Source organism: Dermacentor albipictus, chromosome 6, assembly GCF_038994185.2.
Source record: "Dermacentor albipictus isolate Rhodes 1998 colony chromosome 6, USDA_Dalb.pri_finalv2, whole genome shotgun sequence".
In the NCBI taxonomy this organism is placed as follows: domain Eukaryota; kingdom Metazoa; phylum Arthropoda; class Arachnida; order Ixodida; family Ixodidae; genus Dermacentor; species Dermacentor albipictus.
In genome coordinates this window covers 49,457,994-49,480,697 of record NC_091826.1, presented here as the reverse complement: position 1 = coordinate 49,480,697, position 22,704 = coordinate 49,457,994, and the positions used below count along the sequence as shown (strand labels likewise).

Genomic DNA, 22,704 nt, shown 5'->3' with positions numbered 1-22,704 from the left:
AACTGCGTCTCCCAAACCCGTGGGCAGAGCTCTCAAGATGGGTTTCAAGTGAATTCAAACCACGCAGTGGCTGATTTGGTGACCTCGAATATGTGACAAGGCGACGGCATAGCTGGTGCCTGCTGCTTCGAGCAAATAGCATCGCGCTCTTTCCTAACGCATTGCGTCCCCGTTTATGCAGGCCAGCGATAAAAAACACGGCTAAAGCAAAAAAAAGAAGACCAATGCAGCATAGCTTGCTATAGTAGCAACAGCCGACAGCTGCAGCTCCGTCTTCTCACGCTTTTGTTTACGCCAAGCGAGAAATGAAGTATATTGCTAATTCCTTGAAATAATCCTTCCGTTTCCTATTCTGAAGAATGCAAGGAAAAGGAAGAAGGGATGGATGAATTTCAACTTCTTTTAAAAATATGAATTGAATATGAATAGGAAACACCGAATGTCCAAGCGCAGACGCATATATTTGCCGCAGGAATATTTTTTTCTCAGAAATTAGATGCTAAGCTTGTACGGACTAGTGCGAAAACGACACATTCCGACAGAAGTTTTCCCGATGGTAAAGCCTATTGAATCGCAGCAGTAGATTCTATCTTGGTGGCCAGGTATTGCATGGGGGGGACAAAACGCCGGATTCCAGGTTCAGCGTAGATGGACAACTGTTCCAGTTGCGTGTAGCATACTTACCAGAGTAGGCGAGTTATTATACAAAACGTTTCTTACGAATCCATAATGATTTTATCTTGTATTATGTTCTTAATATCCTCCTCGTTTATCGGACACTTAGGATACAAAATGGCTTATGCCGCCATTTACTTTTTAATTAACAGAATTGTTCAAGATAGCCTTTGGCACTGGTCTGAAATCTAGTCTTTAATAAATTTACTGAGGTAAGTCAACAATATCCTCAGCAAAATAAGGCATCCAAAATTAAAACAGGACAACCTTTTCTCTAATCTCCTTTTAGCTAATTAGTGTAGCCTTGTAGGACACACTATGCTATTCAGCAATTCCCTGCAGTGAGCAGTGTATGCCGGACTTCGTTGCACGTACAAAATAAGAACACACCGATATTGTTATCAAGGAAATGAGCTAAACGAAAAGAATGTGAAAGGAAGAGCGAACCACCCCCGACACGGAGTGCAAGACAGCAGCAACAGCAGCAGCGGGAATGTACAACCTGAGCTCTAGTGCAACGATAGAGGTGTGCCTCATTCAGAAATGGCATCTACCGTATTCGAAAGCACAGCCCTTATTTGTGTTGAGCAATGGTCAGGTGACGTCAAAGTCGTCACATTTTACAGCACAGAAATACGAGTGTGACGGGAATAAGAATGGGATGAAGTGGAGTTCTCACTCACTAAATCAAACAAAGCATTCCAATATTTGAGTTCTCTACTTCAAAACGTACAAGAAAAGATCCAATCTAGAGACATAAGATTTCTATCGATGTGATTTGTGCATTATCCTGGTCAGGAAACAGCGGAAGATTCAGGTGGGGAAGCAGTCGGCGCCATACAAAGGAAGTCGAATGTCATAATAGTCATTTTTAAAGAAACATTGCTCATCTTTTCTCTACTGAGGGATGCACAATCTGAATGCACACAATTGACAGGGACGAAACAAGACAGGGAGACAGCCATTGCTAAGGGCCGAAGTGGGAAGTTTACTGGACGGGAGAAATTCCCAAAACTCGGAATAGCGATCTTGCCGCAATCACGCAGAAGATGAAAAACAAACAGACTTTTCTTAGCGTAAAACATACGACCACAGGCAAGCAAAACGAGGTATTCTTCCCATTCAATGGTTTCGTCTTACCACGCCAAAACCCTACACACCCCTCTACCTTGGTACCCGTTGATAAAGGTTATTGAACCATAATAGTACATTTCGTCTTGATCAGCACTTTATTATTTTAGCGGGACTAAATGAACAGAACATTTTCCCAATAATGGCACAGAGGAGCTCCCGCACTTCAAGGGAATGCTCTCTGGCTCTTGAAGTGGACACTCCTGATGGTGGACGCTTCTTTAACGTGAGCCACTTTCGTGCAACCCATGAAATAAATCGAACCTTATCACAATAGGGTTTCCTGGAGCAGAGTCAGTGGTCTACACATCTAGTCAGCTGCTCCTCACTATTAGTTATAGATGTGTAAATTCCTGAACAGCGGGTTTTTCTTCGTATCCATGCAAAGGAAAATTGTTTTTTATCATTATCACCTATAGATTGGGCTAATATCTATCTGTCTGTACGTATGGCAGATGTTTCTGCGAAGCCACAAGGCAATTTTACAACAGATGGCTGCTTCCTCTGGTTGGTAAAATATGGTTTGCACAAGGAAGAACCCTTTCTTCTTTTTTTTCGAGCGCAAATCGTAGTAAGGAACAAGGCGACAGGATAGAGCGCATGCTAACTGCACAGTTTATTATTAGCCAAAATTGAAGGAAGGAAGGAAGGAGAAAGAAAGAGGGCTTGAAAACACTTCGTAAGGACATGTAAAAGAACAAGATTTACCTCAAGATGAACTACTATAATTTGTCTAATCGGGTAGTGCAAGTCCGCTCACGCAATTTTTTTCTCCGGAGAGCGACTTGCCAGGCTTCTACCTAGAGGCACGCGCATCATATTCTCGGGCTCTTTTAGGTGGACGAGAATACATCGCCTTTGTGATCGAGGAAGCCGTGATCGCACAATAAAGAAGTGTGATGGAAAACTTCCACGGTGCTTTTTACATCCTTTTTAAACGTTTCTTCACACAGCGCAGCACAGAAGTGTAATCTGAAATGTAGTAAGTACCGGCTTACCAATTTTTTTTAGGCGATGCGACACCTACCGAACATAGGGTAAAGCTGAAAACTTCGCCTTCGATTCATCCTAGAAGGTTGCTTGTCGTGCCCCTTCTTTCTCTCTTCCTAACATCTCCCAAAAGTGCTTCCGATGTGCCTAAGAGCAGGTGGTCAGGGAAACCTGCAGAATTTCATCTTTCAACTTGTCAATGAAAGCTCTTTTTGACCTGGTGATGACAAGAGCTTGGAAGGGAGGCCTTCATGCAAGCTTTTGCTCTCCCCCGCTTGGCAAGCTGCGAATGTGCAAAACTCAAAGGGAGCAGGACTTTCTCAGAGCGAGATATGTTTCCAGCCAACATGTATCGGTATGAACAAAATTTATAAATTTGAAGATCTCCGCCTGTTATTCATGGGAAATTACAGGTTATTCATCCAACAAGAAAAAAAAATGGTAGAAGTATATTTCGCTTTCTGCCTGGCCTCACGCATCTCTGCACGAAATATGAACAAAAAAACATTCAACATACTGGAATCGGTTGACAGTATTTGTCTCGCCAAGGTCAGAATTCTGGTATCTGTCATAAGCAGTTAATAACTTATCCCTGAGGACGGGGAGAAAACATGAGCCGAGGCACACACCCTGATTTTTAATGAGCCACATGTCCTTTCTCAAGAAGAACGTCGACTGTGATCTACTGTTTAATGTTTGTCAAATAGAATGTGTTACCGTGACGTCATAGCTTAAAGTGAAAACTGTCTCTGCGTTCAGCTCCTAGAAGCAAGTTTAGCGGGCATTATGTGTAGTTAAAGCACGTCCGAAAAAATTAGCGTGGTGACACCGTATTTATAATCACGTCACGACCTCTTAAAGGAAATGTCGTTCAGTAAAACAGCATTCCTTCAAAAGTCAGTGACACCACTGCTTCATGACGCTTTTCACCATATTTTCTTTTCCAGGATATCAAATGACCCTGTACGCTTAAGTGAGCGGAAAAATAAGAAAACGATAACCAGAAGCGAACCCCATCCTAAAACCATGACGTTTTACATTTAATTCACGTGGTCACCTCAGCGCTCTTATCGAATAGGCCTTCTCTGGTTCAATTTACACGAAGAGAGATATAAAAGCAGCCGCATTTCCCCTGGCATTTTTAGCATTTAATAGTCTCGTTGATCGTGCCACGTAAACATACTTGTGTTCATGTATTTTTTTTTATTCCGACATGCTTTATGAGTAAACATATCGAAGCCTTGCTGAAAGACTTCATTCTTCACCAAGAAAACTCTACTTTACGCAGTGAGACTGGGAAAAAGTTGAGATAACTTTTCAAATGAGGCTGTTAGGCAAATACTGTCCAAAGGTTAACGACAGCAGGAAATCATGGAAGTACGACGCGATAACATAGGCTGCCATTGAAAACAACGTAAAGGCTAAAAGTCAGAATATGACACCGGCCTACGGCAAATAGTGCTGGTGAGAAAAGGAAAAGAAGCTTTCGTTAGTTGTAAGGAAGTCACCAGTGTACGACAGTGATAGGTAGACGGGGCTAAGGTCTTCCTAGAAGTGTATATACGGTGAAAGAGATATGTCGACTGCTCTAGCAGTTGAGTAGTGGGCAGGATGCCTTAGGGACAAAAAATAAGTGGCAGTTCCCTGAATGCGCGCCCAGCTTTCCATTCACAGGCAGAACAATGGCACGGTCTTCCCAGGAAGGATTTCCATGGTGCGGTGTGGTCGCCCAGGTAGGATCACGAGGCGTAAACAGCATATCGTTAGAATAAGCAGGAACACTCAAGGCCTCGCATTCCAGAAAACCTGACTAGGAAATCGGCCGGACCAACAACGGGTCGAAGACCTCCCTAGTTCTACTCCAAGTGCATTCTATTTTCCGAGAATATTTAGGCACCTGTGAGCGCCCGTAGTTGTGTGTGATCCATTTTTCGTCAGACACCACGGGCCCTTCAGTGCGCGGGTGAAAATTTAACCGTGACCTTGGTTTTGAAACGTGTGAAGATTCATAGCGCCATTCTGCAGCCTCTGCCACTATCGGTATTGTCGCCACGTGGTTTGTTCGTTAACCAAGCACCGAACACCGGCCCGGAGGTTTAGACTATTCAGCCATATTATATTTTGGGAATTACACGAGAGATCTTGTTTATGCTTCAGGAATACATTATTTAAAAAAATTGAATTCTGCGTTTTTACGTGCGAAAACAACGATCTGACTATGATGCACGCCGTAGTTGGGAACCCAGAAAATATTGAACAACTGTGGTTTTTAATATGCAAATAGACCTAAGTACACGGATGTTTTTGAACTTCGCGCCCATGGAAATGCGGCTGCCGTGGCCAGGATTCGATGCCCCGACCTCTTGCTTAGCAGCCCATCACTATAGGCACAAAACAACCATGGCGGGTAGAACACATTATTGATTATGCTCATAATAAAAAATTCAGCGTACTTGCGTGAAATATGTCCTGTGCAATAACTTACAAATGCAAGCACTCCAGAGGGTAACTGAGGATACTTAAGATGGCCATATAATTTGCCAGGCTGAACTGTAAGACATATAAAACCACTTAAGTCAAATGCACTGCTATGTAATAAATCTATTTGTCGAGTTATCGAAAGAAATATACCATTACAACGTTTTGAAAACCGTGGTTTATTTACACTACGACTCTCGATGCAACTGTTCAAAAGAAGCAGCTTCACTGGAAACTAGGCTGTCATTCTGCACAAGGCTACGCAATACCAATCTCTTTTTTTTAAATGCGAGATAAACACGAATTAGGAATAAATTCTAAACTAACATTTTCTTCTTGGTAAAGATGAATAGTTGATAGTGTACATAAAGTTCCAATAAACAAACATGAAAGTACAGACAAACAACAGTATAGCTTCGGCATAAAAAGCACAATATTTTTTATCTAACTCCTTATCATAGGGTGTGATATTCGGGGAGTTGTTGTCGACCTGCCTGCCTATTGCTATTTTTGCTTTTTCGTTGGTATACCACGTGGTCATCCCAATCGATATGATAATAGCACGATGCATAGCCCGATGGACAGAGATAGAGAGACGACTGGCATTGCGCTGACTTCCAACAACATTTGATTGCCGTTGCCAAATCACGTGTACAATAAACGTGAGGGCGCATGCGAAGAAAATAGAAAGTGGACGAAATTCGTGTGCTCAATGCATGGTCCTCTCTGAATGTTCTCCGCCTCTGGAAATGGTCACACCTAATTTTGGACCCTTATTTATCAAGAGTCACTTGTTGTCAGTGCGACACGTCGACGCCATTGTTTTCTTCATAATCAGACTGAGAAAATATATTTTTATATATTTAACGCATATCGAGAGAACAGACTTTCCTTGTTAAAATTTGAGTATTATAAACGCTGGCACTAATAAAGAAAATAGGGTTTCCTTAAAAAATTTATGCCTTTGGAAGGAGCGAGAGTCGTCAAGGAAACTGGGAGTCTTAAATTGCTTTGACAACACTAATGGCGGGATTGCAGGACCGGCGTACAAGGGTCACTTCCAATTGTAAAATGCACGGTTCTCGGAGCACGCAAGCATTCTCCATGAACACATGTTGTTTTGGTATTTTATTAGGTTCTGAATATGCTTCCCGTTTACGTAACACGTAAAATACAATATTACCTATGCCCCAAATTCCTTCTGTTGGTTCATGTTAAAAATCACCTGGGACATATGCCCGAACTCTCGTCTTTAGGCACGATAACTCAGACACGTGAACAACACTTTCACGAAAATTCAGCAACCAGAATTGAAAACAAGACTTCCTTAATCAACTCTTTAAATAATTATGGTAGGGCACACTTGGCTATGTAAACGTCCACTGCGATGAGCAGTGCTCGCCTGCGCTCCTTCGATGTACAATAAAACAAACGGGAAGAGGAAGCAAAGCCTGATATATATAAGTCTCCGTTTATATATATATATATATATATATATATATATATATATATATATATATATATATATATATATATATATATATATATATAATCGAATATAACGCCCACAAACCAGACGTGTTTTGTATTCCTTCTTCATAAGATAGTTCACACCGGCTTGAGTGTTCTGGCGCCGATTTCTTTTGTTGCAGCTTCTGCACGCTGTACTCGGCGATCTGATCCCCTGAACATTGCGCCCTTCAGGTCGAATATTGATTCTTTTAAGTTTTCCTTCTTTCCACGGACGGTGGATTTATGGAATAAACTTGATGGGTCTCTGCGCAGACTCGGTACTGAGGATTTTGAAAAAGAATTGCGTAATTATGTATTCTGGTAATGTTTTCTAGTATTCTGGTGAATTTTGTTAAAAGTACTTGAAATTGTATTTTTTTTTATTCTTACTCTGTACTCACTCCTGCTATGTCTCAGAAACTGAGACAGCAGTATTTGTAAATAAAAAAAAGCTCTCCGTGTGTTTTCTTTTGCTAAGGGCGACCATGCACGATGGAGTGTTGTAATATTTACTTTAATAACAAAATTAGTTTTGATATACAGATTCAAAAAAGTAAGAATAGAACGACTCCCCTTCATCGCCTTTTGGTCAGTGCATGTCGCCAAACAGGTGTCGGCCTAAGTATTAGCTCCAAGGTGACATCCCTTGAAAGTCACCGGCTGCTATTGGTCAACAGCTGTATGTGCCGTAAAAAAAATTTTATACAAGTTTGTAAGGCAGCTTCTGGCAATGTTTCACCAATACTGTGCCATGCCCAGCTGAGAGTTATATCAAATAAAACAACTACGGAGAACCGCACAAGGAGATTACCACGTGCTTTTTTTGCACCTTTAAGTTTGCCAAAAGTAGAGATAGGGTCACAAGAACCTCTAGATGTAAAAAATGAAACAGGGAGAGGATAGTGCTTTCTTTTACTTGCCCTTTACAAAAACTCTCCGCTTTTTCACGCCATATTTTCATTCTCCTCCGCCACTTTCACTGCTCGCATAGTTAGCCACAGCCCCTCCGACCACGTGACCGGTTCGAAGCGCCTCCCCCACGAAGACATAGCCAATGGGTACAACTTGTTGAGGACCCGCCTCAATTTTCCTCCTCACATCGCCGCTTGCAAAGAGCCCTGCCAAGCTTTAAAAACCGTGGAATCCTATTCCGAAGCCAGACTTGCTCCAGTCACATTGACGATCTGTCCGCCTAAAGACGTCGTAGATATCCCCAGCCCACGTGCTTTAACGATCACTGTGTCTATCATCGACTTGCTGAGACTTGCTGCTGATCATCGACTTGCTACCGACATCCATCAAAGGGACACTGCTGCTCGAGATTCGGCGTCATCATGGCACAACCACAGTTCAGCTGCACCACTGCCAACAGCTGCAACCATCTCGTACGCGGGCCTCCGCGGGCCTTGGAGCAGCGCCACCTGGGCAACCGCGGCTCGGCTACCCACGTCCTCCAAGGGTATGACTGCTACTTCCTCAACATGAGATCAATCACGTTCGTGGAGCCACTTCCAAGCGTCCGCGTTTGCGCCGGCTGCACGGTGGTTCCTGCCAGGGCCGTGCACCTTCCCTGCGGCCACACCTTGTGCGAGATATGCGAGTACGACGCCTTCGTCCGCCCGACTGCACAGCTGCACCGAGACGCCAGCGCCGTAGCCAGGCACCGCGGAGGCCTGTGTCCCGTGGACGGGACCTGCTTTGCCGAATCCGAGGTGAACGTACTGACCTTCGCTCTGGTTGAACTGCACCACCAACGCGCCTTCTGCGTCAACAGACGCTTCGGCTGTGCTTTCGAAGCCGAGCTGAGACACATTAAGGAGCACAGCTTGACCGACTGCTGCATCGGACGTAAGATCTGCCGCCGTTGTGGCCGGGACAACATCCTAGCGTGTGACACTCGGCAGCATTCGAGGCGCTGCTTGCCATTGTAGAGGTGAATGTCGAGGACGAATGGACGTTGCCAACCACAAGCGCACAGCGGTAACTCCCAGGAAGAACACTAGAAGTTTTACAATAGCAATCTGTGAATAAATATCAATGTTATTTCATTTCACGCAGTCTTTGAGTGATTTATTCCACGTAGTTGTGATCAGCCTGATACGGCATGAGCACGAGCGTGGCGTAACCAGTGTCGGAAGAGCGAAATTTCGTCCTCTTGTTCTTTGTATTTTTGACTGGCTTTTTTCCTTCAACTATGTACCAACTGGCCGGGATTTCAACCCTTCTGCGACATTTTAAGCACGAACGTTTTTGAGGATAGTCGCGGATGGTCAGGGCTGGTGGGCTTAGCAGTATTAATGTATATCGGCGTTATAGGCGCCGCATGAAAGTTGCCATAGTCTCGTTTCTTTCCCTTTTTTAACATTAACATACAAGGCGTAAGCATTACCTGGCTTGCCGCATTGCGAATGTTTGCTGCTGTTCTGAAAGAATGAAACCTAGTTCATCTCTTAAGGAAATGTTGGCTATATTGCGGTTTGAATAGCGTCAGTTACGGGCATTGCAAGAACAAAACGAAATTTATAAAGGCTCTTATAAAATTATAAAGGCTCTTACGGAAGATTTTTTTCTGCCACGAGTCGCAGCCAGATCTCCATTTTCCAGATATCGGCCAAATGTGTCGAGAGGACGGGAGGCGCTAATAGTCGTTACAGCCCAGCAATATAACTGCTAAGGCGTGTACATATAGGCATATCCAAGTACATACTGTATGCGAGGATGGAAAATCTAATGTGGGGCGGAAATTCACAAAGCACTGAAGAAGGAATGCCCTCTGGCTCTATCGTTGTTCATGCTTTGTTTTAAGAGCATAAAAAGGCAAACCGAAAACAGTGTATCATGGTTTGGTTGATCCGTCATGCGTAATGTATGCGTACGACATAATGCTACTAGTGGACAATATAAGATATTTACAGAGCCTTGCGAATGTAGGCGGGGCAATGCGGCGACAGTCATCAATCTAAACCTTTTTCAGTTAGGTCAGGGAAATTGGTGATTGGGATTTTAATTGAAGACACGAGTACTTACGCGGTATCATTTAAACAGCAAGTCATACCATAAGGCAAGCGACATAATTACACCGGCGTGTACATAAATAAAGGAAGGGCTTAGTCGAGTACCCGCCGAAATAATATGAAAATAAAGAAGCGGAACGCAGCTATAATCGTTTTGCTGCCACAATGAATATGAAGTGGTGAGTGGAATCTAGACTGCAGTAATGGTGCCAGCGCTTACATGAATTCATGTAACCCGCGTTTACATGAATGCGACAGTGTCGCATCGCATTTCTAGCGCATCGCATACATGTAAACAACGGTAATGCGCTAAGAAGGCGCATCGCATTAATGCGCCAGGCGAGGGTATAGATTATAGAGCGCGAGTCGACTCTCGCGGAGCATGTAAACGCAGGATCGTCGCGTTAGGAATTATGGGAAGGAATTCGCTGCGGGACTGCCGCGCTGGCGAAGCTGCGAGACAGCAACGCTCGAAGCAGAATCAAAATGGCGTCCTCCACGGCAACTTCGCTCGCCGCAGCGTGCTCTACGCGAAACTATATTTCTCGGCACTCAGCCACCAACGTGCGCTCAGCCCACTACCGGAAACCAGTTACACCGGAAGTCGGCTGCACTTCACTTTTACGACACCGTGTGGCGCCACGTTCTCGCGAAAGTTAATGCGCTACATGTAAACGGCGTCGCATCGCCTTTCCCAAACGCGCTTGGAAATGCGATGCGCCACTGTCGCATTCATGTAAACGGGGTTCGTGTGCCTAAAATTGGACATCTTGTCGGGGTTTGAAGTTAACCAAAGATCGTTTGGCCTTGGGAACCCACGCTATAAGCCTGTTTCACATGATGCGATTTTCGTCGCACCGGAAGCGCGATTTCCGTCGTTTGCGATGAAAATCGCAGTTGCAGTGCCGACCCCCCGATTTTCGGCTGCGACCAACCGGTTGGTCGCACAGTCGCACCGATCGCTGCGATTTTCCGTCGAAATTGCGCGGAGAGCTGTCAACGGAGCTATTTCGCCGGTTTGTTTTGAAAAGGCGCCTCGCACGACAAGTGCAATGCGCGGAGACGTGGATCGTCGAATTCGGTACGTACGCAAAGGGAGAATAAAAAACTTGTACCGCAGATTGCATTCTCCGATTGCTATGCGTTCGTTGACACGCTACACAGCAAATGAAGTGCATTTTCACGTTTGCTTCGTACGCCTTTGCGAGTTGTCAGTGCTAAGAAGTGTTCGATCCCCAGCAGACGACGAGGTCGTCACAATTTTCTTTTGTTGAGTTGCATGCAAAAATCGCGCTTACGGAGCAGCTTGAATTATTTCAACCTCGGCAAGGGCAAATGACAAGACAGCAAAGTACCCAAAGTTTCAACGTTGCGCTGAACGCGGTACCGTTCAGTTGCATTTTCCTGTCGGTTTTCAAGCACGAATTTCCCGATGCATCTTGAAAGCTTATCTTGCCTCTTAATAAATTTGACAGAGCAAAAGTGTAGGCTATCGTAATGAATTTGCTACGATAGCATTAAATCCGTGGCTCGAATAAAATATTACATGCACGTTTAGTTGCACCTCTTCTCTGGATAATTTTTTGTTTCTTGCACAGAAACCAATAAACATTGACTATGTTGCGGACTTTGTATCCTTACTGCATCTGTACGAACACTTGCTATGCAAGGTAATTAACTGTACAGCTAGTAGATTAAGTAAATACAGTGACAACGTACCCTCCTGCACAATTATGTAGAACTCGTGCAACAATGCGAAAAGCAGGCAAACGGCCTGTTCTTGTGGGGATAAAACAGTATAAAACGACATGTTGAAGAAAAGTAAATCAAAACTGCAGTGAAGTCAGCCAGTACAAGCAGTTCGTGCACGTTCACAGCTGATCAAGTGTGGAAAAACATTCATGCCTTACATGTTTCTAGTAAGTTTCTAATAAGTTTGTGATCACATATATTACTGTGTAAACCCATATAACGACATCCGCTGCGATTACTATCTTTATAAGTAATGAAATACCATGCTACTTGCAAGAACATATATCACCTGAGGATTTTAGAACAAATTTCTGCATTTCAACTATACATAATATGTGATTTATTCAATAAAAGACCGCAAACTGGGCTTTTTTGCAATCACAAACTTATTCCAAACTTTACTTACATACAGGAAAGAAAAAAAATTATAGACAGAAATATTGTTCTTCAATTTGTTCACCTGCCACTGTGGCTATAGCATTCTGCTGCTAACACAATGCGAGGGATTGATTTGCCAGCCATGGAAGTTGCATTTTCATGGGAGTCATAGGTGCTAAAAAAAGCTCTTGCACTTAGATTTAGTTCATCACCTTTTATTGAACCCTTACACTTCAAAATGCTATTGCACGGGGGGCATGCTTATGCAAAATCTAACACCAATAGAAAGCAAAGCGCAGAATTGTAAAACAATCATCTTTCGTGATAATTCAAGTGTGTAAATATTCATTGCATCAATATATATTGTTCAACAGCACTGCACAAGTAAGCATGATCAGGTATAGCAAGTACTCTGTCAAGAAGCTGGTTCTACAGATGTATAAATATCAAGGCTTGAATGCTCATACTATGTCGCACACATAGCACAAAGAAAACCTTTTTCAAGAGTTGTCCCTTCTGGCAGATATGAGTGGGCCATAAGCAGCAGAAACTTTATTGCAGGACATTGTGTAATACCGCTTATGAAAGAATGAACAGAGTGAAGAGGCTTTTAACAGCAGTACTTCATGCTGCTCTAATAAGAGGAACGCTGAGCAAAAACATTTCTGGTAGAGCACTTAAAGTAACTTTCTGAAAGACAGAAAATTCCAGGTGAGAGTTGGAGGTACGTTTAGCTCACACACACCAACAACACGGGCATACTACAAGAAACACTACAGCCTATGCTGTATTACAGTCTGTGGGAAAGCTATCTTATACAGAAATCAAGAATGATGCAACAAGCCCTCGACAACACTGCAGACTTTCTTGGCTAGTCTGGCCTCTCGCTTTCTGATAAGTCAGCTCATATCGACGTCAGAAAAAAAAGAAAAACTAGAATCAAGAACTACCCCAGATTGCACATTGTGATCCATATAGCTGGACAAATATGCTCGCAAGTCAACATCCACAAATCCTCAGCTAGTGTAAGCCCATGACGGCAGAGCCAGCATGTGGGTGAAACAATTATGCAATGCCTGGACGCAACTTCCACACCTGGTGAAAAGAATAATCTCGAAATAACGGGGGTGGGCGAGCGGATACTATAGAAAATCGCAGATGCTGTGCTTGTGTCCAAGGTATGGTACGGTATGAATTACCAGCACAAATTCTTTGTCTCGAGAGCTCAGAACCTCATCCCAAGATACTATGCCGGCTAGCATATGAGATGCAAAGACGACTACCCCTCCCTTCAGAAACACAACCTCGGGAGTACCTGAACTTGAAACAACAGGCCCATACCATGGAATATGGGGGCAAACAATTAGGCCAGGAGACTATATGCAACTGCCAAACACACAGAGGAGGTTGCTAGTCATGAAGATACAAGCAAACATAAGGCACATATAGTACACTGATCTGGCAATAGCAGTGTAACAGTAGTAAGACGCTACATAAAACTAAACCCCATATAAGTGAGTACCATTCCAGGTCATCCTACACCTAGAAAAGCTGAACGGAAAGCAATCAAAGCAGCACTTGTAATGCAGATTACACCCTGCACAACACCCTGCATGGATTCACCAGAAACTGTCTGGGCCTGCACATCACACAAGATTGTCAGGAAAATCAGGAGATTAACACGCGACTTGCCAGCACATGGGCAGAAATTAAATTACAGGATGCATAGCCATGCAGATATTCCAGGACACAAGCGGGCTTATAAGCCTGACATAATAACTGAAAACTAGATGAGTTTGTGTGTATTCATTATTAACTAAAGTGCAACAGATAGACAACACACAAGAACGAAGCGCTCTGTGTGTTCACTTCGTTCCTGTCCATCGCATTTCTGTTGCAGTATAGTTAATGAATTCATAAGGCTGCACAGGAGAAGAATGATACCTCTGCCAAAGGGCCCAATCTCGCATCCAAATCCACGCGTGTGCACACACACACACACACAAATGTTGCAAGAGTGCATAGCATGAAGCAGTATCAACAGGATGACACTAGATATGGATGAGGACTAACTTTCAACTGAGGTTCATTTGTAAAAATGTGGCGAGTTGTAAAAGGGAGATGAGCAAAACGAGAACAAGGTGAAAGCAGGAGCCAACGTTTCGACAAGTGGACTTGTCTTCTTCAAGGTCCACGTGTGGAAACGTTGGCTCCTACTTTCACCTTTTTCTCATGTTGCTCATCGTCTTGAATTTCCATCTCCTGCCTTCCCCAAGTTTTCCCCAGAAAAAGAAAGATATCTTTGAAGGATAGATAAAAATTGGTGCTTGATGCAGCCAAACATAAATAAAAATGCTACAGAAAGAAAATAGAGAAAAATTCCAAGTGCAGGAAAAAATAATTACAATTGCCAATCCTGCATGCCAGCACCTTTCAAGAAACACTGTTGTTATTCCAATAGACAGACTGACAGCTTGCTTATGCAATGCAAACACATTCTTCCAGTTCCATGCCATTGGGAAAAAAATGAGTTTCCTGGAAGGTAGCCACTTGCACACTTGGTGATCACTGTTTTTTTTTCCTGGACTTGTATATCTATATGTATTTTCCCCCTTTCCTGCTTTTATGTTTGGTTTCATCAAGCACTAGTCTTTATCAGGTTTTATTGCTGTACTACTTTGTGGCAACCTTTATAGATCACTGCATTTTCACAATAAACCTTTTAGTTAGAAGTTAGCATACCCTGTTCTTACTGCTTCACACTGTACATTCTTGCTACATTGGCCAAATAAAAAATTTTATAAGGTATCATGAGGGCCATTAAAGTGACTTGCTGCAGTCTAAAAAAAAACGAATAGCCTGGCTGCAAATGGCACCAAAGAACACATAGGACAAACAAGAAAACCGCGATGATCTAACAATGAAAAGTTTAATGTACACACCGAGTAAATGCTCGCTGACAAGCAATAGACTGAACATACACAAAAAGGAGAAGCAAAAATTCATCTGCATTTCCTGACGGGAAATGCATCCATTTCTAACGGAGGCCGTGATGACAAGATTAACCCAGCATTTTTAGATCTACAGCTTCCGTAATTTCTCTAGGCAGCCGATCTGCACAGAATGCTAGCTTCTTCCTCTACAATGCACGCTCAGATGTGGAGAGTGCATTGTAGAGGAAGAAGCTAGCATTCTGTGGAGATCGGCTGCCTAGAGAAATTATGGATGCTGTAGATGCAAATACACTGGGAGAATCTTGTGTCAGCATGGCCGCTGTTACACTTTCAGAGATGGATGCGTTTCCTGATGGGATCTGTATGGACACGCATCAGATCTTGCTTCTGCGTTTTGTGTAAATTCGGTTTATTGCTTGTCGACCAGCATTTACTCGGCATGGTCAATAAAGTTTCATTTGTTAGTACACCTCATGAGATTATCTTGGTATCGAGCAGAAAGGTGTTCATTCTTTTTAGAGTGAAGCTGTATATGCCTAGGCGAAACACTCATGATCCGATCACAAGAACCCTAGCGTAGGGGTATGAGCCATTGTTTCGGGGGTTGTGAGCCATTGTTCGTCTTACATGAGGGACGGAGACATTTCTTGTTGAGTAGACATAGAAATGCTTATGCATTTAACAGATAAACATTTATCTACGCATTATTGCAAGGAAGGGACACAGAGTGGGACGGGGTTAAGACAAGATCATGATGTCATAATTATCTTGCAGCAAAGGTGTGGCGGGCCATTGGCTACACCGATAGTGACGTCGTTTCTCTCTAGCAGCAGAGCGCGCGTGCAGAAGTCTCTCTCAGACTTCCCTATAGGTTCAAAAATGTGTCCCTGTATTTAATTAAATGAAATGTGCAGCCCTGGTGTGTCACTTGGTAACAATAGTGCATAACTGAGTCATAAACATTATGATTAACGCATAACAAAACACAAATGCGTAACATAATTCAGAAAGACTTCGATGGACCACCTGGATTAACACAATGAACCGCTGCTCATTGCACTTTCGAAGATGGTGATCTTGCAAAGTGCAATGTGCGGCATTCCAAATAAACAATGTGATAAACCCAAGCCAAACATGTGCATAACCTCATTAAGAAACACAGACATAACCAATAATATAGAAAGGCTTGAATAAGCCATCGGAATTAACCCAGTGATAAAAACCGGGGCTGCACATTTCAGCTTCGCTGGTTTACCATCTGTACAGGGTGCATGGGCAGTAACTTTTTCTGTTATTGTTTGTTAAGTATTGTATAATGTTGTGCCAGTAAAACACGTTGGGCTAGTTGGTGCAATGTAGTGGTACTGCTTTTTTTGTTGGTTTTTTTCCTAATGTTGTGCCCTTCTTCCTTTTGTAACAACTTTTTTATTCCCCCTTGCATAATACTCCAACCTTGCAGCCTGCGAGGTATATAAATAAATAAGTACATAGGCACGTCATTCATTCATCTGCATACACCTCGCACCATTCCTTGCTCAACAAACGTCACTGCGTTGATGTCTCGCAGCGTGCATCTACATTAACTGCCGTTTGCGTTTCGGTATGGTTTGTGAACAGTGTAATGCATAAAGATTACATGACATTAAGGTTGTGACCTATGCGGTGCATAAGCAAACCTTGCAAAAGATGACAAGTTGGATTGCTGAAAATAAGACAAATTGTATATATCGCAGTTACTTTAACAGCATTTAATTGACCACTTGACAAAAACTTCACTTCGCATAGATTCCAACACGTACACTGAATCTGCAGTTTTCTTTTTTGCTTATTAATGCAGTCGTTACTGCATGGCTACATTGTAGATTTGAAAACAAAATGAAATAAATTTGTTTGTTGCAATATAACAATATGTGTAGATCACTGCGATTGTAACCCCAGAACTTAATACAAACATGCACACTATAGGACGCAGACAAATGTTCAGGACAAATTTCAGAATGTTTGCATCCTGATACTTATGAAAGTGAACGGTTTCATTCCATGGCTGTCAATGAGAGGGAGAGAGAAAACTTAATTGTGTTCGTGGAACAAAAACGCATTGATAAGCTTAGACATATAGTCATTGCTTAACACTTTCGAAATGAATACTTATAGCTTGCTATCAACATTGAAGCAGCCATTCGACAGCAAGAAAAGGAATCAGTTTTTCCAGCTCTGAACATTGAATTGCAGGAAATGCAAGCAGGCATAAAATTCTGCCAATATAATGTTTAGGAATACCAAATTGGAATAAACATTGAGGCTTGCATTTGTACTTTCTCTGGCTGAGCAATCTAGTTTGAAATGACTCCCATAAGCATGTCGTAACAATGTTGATCTAATACAGGTTAAATGCATGACTAGCTTAAGAAATCTGGATGATTGCTATAAATTACAGTGAAGAAACTATAATATCTAATAACATTGATAATAATATAATAATAATAATATTTATTTCCACAAAGGCTAACCGTGAGAGGCGTGCGAGGCTGAGCAGAAAGCTGAAAAATTCTACGGCAAGTGCGCCTGCCGTGGGCCTACGATCCTGCATTATGAATAGCGCGTATTGATATGGTCTTCTTGTTAGAAGTTCCGAGTATACTACCAGCGCGAGACACGGGACAACAAAGTGGACGAGAAGCGTGTCTTTTAGAATGCTATTTTACAACGTACAGGTTTCTACAAAAGTGACGGTAACTGCTCGAAACATTTGATGCGTCGGCTTTTGCGCCTTTAAAAATATTGAGAGGGGGCTCCCATATTTATATTCGCAGCGCAAGCACGGCGATGGACGAACCAGGCAAGCGCTAAGGTTGAATTTCACAACACAATTTTCATTCCACGTCGTAATCACACAGATCGTTTGAGGCTTCGTTCAGGGGCACACGCGGGCGTTCGGGTCAGTGCTTCTTGTTGCGTTTGGCGTAAGAATATGGCTAGGAGCAGGCACCACATATGCGCAATGACAGGCAATATACACGCATCATTTCTCTAGACGCTGACGCCGAGCACGGGCAGCGCGAGGATCTTGTTGGGCTGACACGACGACTTCGTGGCAGCCGAATTCCGAATACTGCATATGCGGTGAGGGTAGCTATATGAACTTGTCGATAGGTCATCTTGCAGATTGTTGTAGCACAGGCAGAACGAAACGGTCATAGAAGGTAGATAAGACAACACACATCGCTGAACCACCTGCGAACAGCTGATTACGTGCGCGATGTCGCACTGAACTACAGAAACCGCCGTCGCGCACCCCAAGACAAATCTGAACTAACGTTTTTAAATGAGTAAACGTACATATTATTTGCTTATAATCAAGAGAAGTCAATAATATTATAGTCTAACATTTTATTCACTACAATAAAAGAATTATGCAGCGTGTGCCACGACACCTGGCACTAAGCAACCCTGGGCGTCGCACCAGTCGCATTGTTGAAATCGCAATCATGTGAAATGAGCCCTCTAAAAATCGCATTGCGACGCGTGCGACAGCACCGATTTTCGTCGTTGCAGTCGCAGCATGTGAAACAGGCTATATCCACAAATGAGGCAGATGCATGGCGACATGGGATAGGACTTTTTTTTTAAGTCAGATAAGCGCAGAGCAAAACTGGTGTTGAAGAAAGACTTAGGAGCATCAATCAAATAAATGCGCGGCTAAACTGCACAAACACCCGTGCCTTAAAACCGAGGACACAGAATGGAGGCAAGGAAAGTTCGCAACAAGTACAGGGCAATTGAACATTATAATGGATAACCAGGGAGCATCAAAAACAAAGTGAGAGAAACACAGGGTAAATGAGATGCATGTAATGGGAACGAAAATACCATTCAGATGTTCAAGCGTGTAAAGGAAGTAATTAGAAGGGAAAATCTGCAAGAAAACACACAGGACAGTACTTTCGTATTTGTTGCTCGAGCTGCTTGCCTAAGGACAAAAGCGTACCGGAGCAAGTATTCGCAATAAGACGATGCATGTGTCGATAGAGAAATCGCGGAAACCCCTCAGCACATCTTAAAGAAATGCCAATGGATTGCTACAGTGAGACTCGTAGGTATAGCGTACACCTTCCAGAAGCGCTTGGACTTAAAGTGGACGAAAGCATCACCTGGTCAGCAGCTGAGATAAGCAAGAGAACTTTAGAGTAACGCTGGAAAAAATCAGGGACGAGGTTCATGCGTCCGTATCCTTTAGACGTACGTAGCGTTGCAAGGTAGATAGATAAGTTTTTAAGAAGATTAAGGTGAAGGTATCACGGCCGCCATCTTGCATGAAGTTCATATTCTGCGATCGCGCGACGCCACTTAGTCATGTTTGGAAAAAGAGGGGGGAAAATCAGCTGTTCGCCGTCGGAGCATGCTGCGGTCTGTCTCTCTGTGTTGTAACGATGCGACAGGTGATCTGCTTTAGGTGATGAAAATGCCCCGCCTTCCCACTTCTTTTCAGAACGTGTGGCGCCTGGCGCCATTGTTGTTTCGTTGCTGCGGGTGGTGGGCCTCTCCCCGCTGATGCTTTCAACAATGACTTGGTCCAACCTTTCTACATGCAAAATGGTCATTGCCGCTGATGGTGGTAAGTGGTTTGTCACGGCCGCTTTTGACGTGGCTTCCACGTGAGGGTCAACCGCTGCTTCGAAAACAGTTTCGATAGACGGCCTGCTGGCTGCGGTGCTCGAGGGGAGCGGCACGGCCATGTCGCCTTCTGATTCAGCGCACGCATCGGATGCGCATTCCAGGTCAAGCTGGAGCACCTGCAGGAGCACTGCTTCACCGACAGCGCCGTCCGCCGCAAGGCCTACCGCCATTGTCGACAGGACACCATCCTGGCATGAGGTACCGATGAGCTTGCTAGCCTCTGCTTCCTATGGTAAAAGCGAGTGGACTGACCAAGTATCGACGCTCACCTCCCGTGGCCGCAATCAATCACGCGCAAAAAATCCGGAGTCTCCCCACTATGGCATGCCTCATAATCAGAGTACGGTTTCGGCACGTAAAACACAGTAATGTCTTGAGATCGTGACTATCGGATTGTGGTGAAGTCATCCCAGTGCGGAAGCCTAATGTTTCCTTGCTTGCCAAGAAAAATATGTGGCAGGATAGATCGCATTACACCTCAGAAATCACCTCCTGGTTTGTTATCAGGCTTCAGTTCCACTGCATAAATCATGCAGTGTTTGCGCTCGCTCCTTTGTAAAGAACTTATTTTACTTTTTTAAAAATGTTTATGCTGCTGATGGGAAAACGAGGCCTTTGGGTTTTTCCAAAGCTGGCGAAAATTCTGGTGGCGCGGCCCACCCACGCGTCCGCGTCTTAAAAGCGAACTTTCTTCGTTGCGACCTCGCCCGGTCTTTCAGGTCTCAAATTTACCCTATGGGCTTCGCTGAGGAAGCCAGACCATAACCTGGCGCTAAATCCGGTCGAGGAAGTAGGTTAGCTAGCGGCAGCCTGCCACTCCATTGTGGCGTCTCGCCACTAATGAACAAAACGTTGCCTCGTAAATAGAGCCTCCTCTTCCACTACCGAGCGTGCGAAGGTACACTGCGTACATAACTACCAAGCTTCAATGCTCGTAAGTGGCACTGCTAATTTCTACGACGCGTTTGCTATACGTATGTTAGTTGCTGAGGTGGAAGCTAAACAAGCCGTTTGATTTTAAATGCGACAGCAATTATATGGACACTGAAAGTGTGTTCGCTCCGTCAGCACCGTCATGGACGTTCTGTCGTGGTATCGACGGCGCATGCGCAGCTGCGCTTTAATGGTTGGCTATCTAGAGACGTGCAGTGTGTTTGGCTGCAAAAACACGATCAAGACCAGGTGGGCACACCGTCGAATTCCGGTTAATTAGCTCCGCAGGGTAGACAGTGCAGCGTTTTGTATAGAGCTACTAGCACGAAGGTCGTGAACACGGACACAATACAGCATCCCTGCATATTAACTCCTCGAATGTTTCGGGCACCCGCCCCCCCCCCCCATGCCTTGAAAATGAATACAAGCCGGCCTTCCGTATTCCGCTACTGCAATCAATGTCGTGGGCACACATGATGGCGTCGCTGCTTATCGAACGTGTGACGGTTTCGCGCGAGCGATAACAAGCGACGTCCAATCACGTGGTCGCGTAGCTTATGACGACATGTCCAGAAGCAGTTGTGAGCGATATCAAGGGCACTGCTTATGGTAGTTGCGATTGAAGCGCGACTAGGGGAGTTGGGGACAAACACTATTGATAAAAACATCTTTTGAAATAAACAGACATGAAAAACTTTGTTTGTTTTGTGTGTCAAACAAAATTTCACCCTTAACTATTTTTAAATATAGATGCGATGAGCAAAGGCCAGACCAGCGAAATTTATTTTGTTATGAAAAAAAATATATTTTTTGTTAGCGCCCCTGGTAGAAAAACAAGGGCGGTCATACCGCTGCGGTAAAAGACACTCTTGTAAAGTTGGCCTACTACAAATGGAACACGCCCCCCCCCCCCCCCCGTCAGTTGTTTTGGTGCTGGTTCCTCCTTTCGTGCTACGAATTTCGGTGGTGTGAATTTTGCGCGGTGTCAGGTGTGTTGCATCGTGGTTCAAAGTGCTGAGGGAATTGTTTTCGCGTGAAATGATTACAAAACACCGGACATGTGTCGAACTTCAGCGGTCCTCGTGCAACTGCTGTAACTGCCTGCTGCGACTGGGCACCCGAGCTGCACCTGAAGTAAACCAGATTACACAAGGCTTGCGACCAAGCGACTAGTTTGCCCACAAGCGTGAGACATCAGCTCGCTCGTAAATATTTCATTCTTTTCCAATGACATGTTGCATGCGATTGATTGATTGATTGATTGATTGATTGATTGATTGATTGATTGATTGATTGATTGATTGATTGATTGATTTGTCGCAGCTGCCGTGTTACTTTCTATCACAGCATTTTCAAACGCACAACAGGCTGCACGCTATGGACAACGCCAGATTGCGTACTAAGTTACGTCTGCGCCAAGGTTCAGGCAGACGCGTCGTTCCTGCGACGTGAAAGAATGCTAAAATATGAAGTGTTTTAAGTAGCTCGAAACCGACATCACTCCTTTTGAAAAACCGTAAAACTGTATCAACCGGAGGATGCATCCCCCTCCTTCCACCATAAGCATAAATCTAGATCACTCTCACCTGTGTGCCGGCAAAAAAATAAAGAGCATCTATTTATGAGAGATACATACTCACAGTTTGGGCTGCTTTCAGTTATTATGAGATATAAGCGAAGCAAAAATTAGGCTCTGATGTTTGAGGAAGGACTAAATTTATATTCTCGCTGTTAAGGTAAATTACGGTATCTTCGTAGGTTCGCTATAGTCATGCTAATATTGAGGGAGTTGCGCATCAATATGTTGATCACGCACTGTGATGGTTATGCGCAAGGATTTCGGCAGCGCCTTGTGCTGACGCATATCTTTTTCATCGCCATAGTTGGTGTGGCCTGTGTTAAAGAAAGTATAATTCTTCTTTCATGATTTTGAGCCAATAAAAATCCACCGTTGACTTAAATTCGGCCATAAAAAGGAGATTATTTCGTTTCAACGCAGACTACTAGCAACGTGAAGCATCGCGTAGTCCTTACCTGAGAAGCGATAAAATAATTTGGATACATAAGGTATACATGGCCGGCTGTGCTTAACTTGCTGTAAAAAAATATTACTTAAGGGCCAAGTTAAATGGCCAAGGTAACGGACATGCAGAGTAGTAATTCTCACAGCCAAACCAAGGTGGAACAAAACAACGTGCAAGTATAACTTA

At 43.7% G+C, this 22,704-nt stretch overlaps 1 protein-coding gene across 4 annotated transcripts in view; it reads left to right on the top strand.

The window, feature by feature from the left end:
* Positions 1–22,704, top strand: part of LOC135918671 (tyrosyl-DNA phosphodiesterase 2-like) — a 281,692-nt gene that overhangs the window by 93,210 nt on the left and 165,778 nt on the right. For 2 of the 4 annotated variants that reach the window (XR_011515160.1, XR_010569723.1), the window contains exon 2: positions 19,374–19,499. The gene's annotated coding sequence lies outside the window, so the exon portion shown is untranslated. Of the gene's footprint in view, positions 1–19,373; positions 19,760–22,704 lie in introns of all 4 variants that reach the window. The other 2 variants (XR_010569721.1, XR_010569718.1) reach the window with 2 other exon arrangements.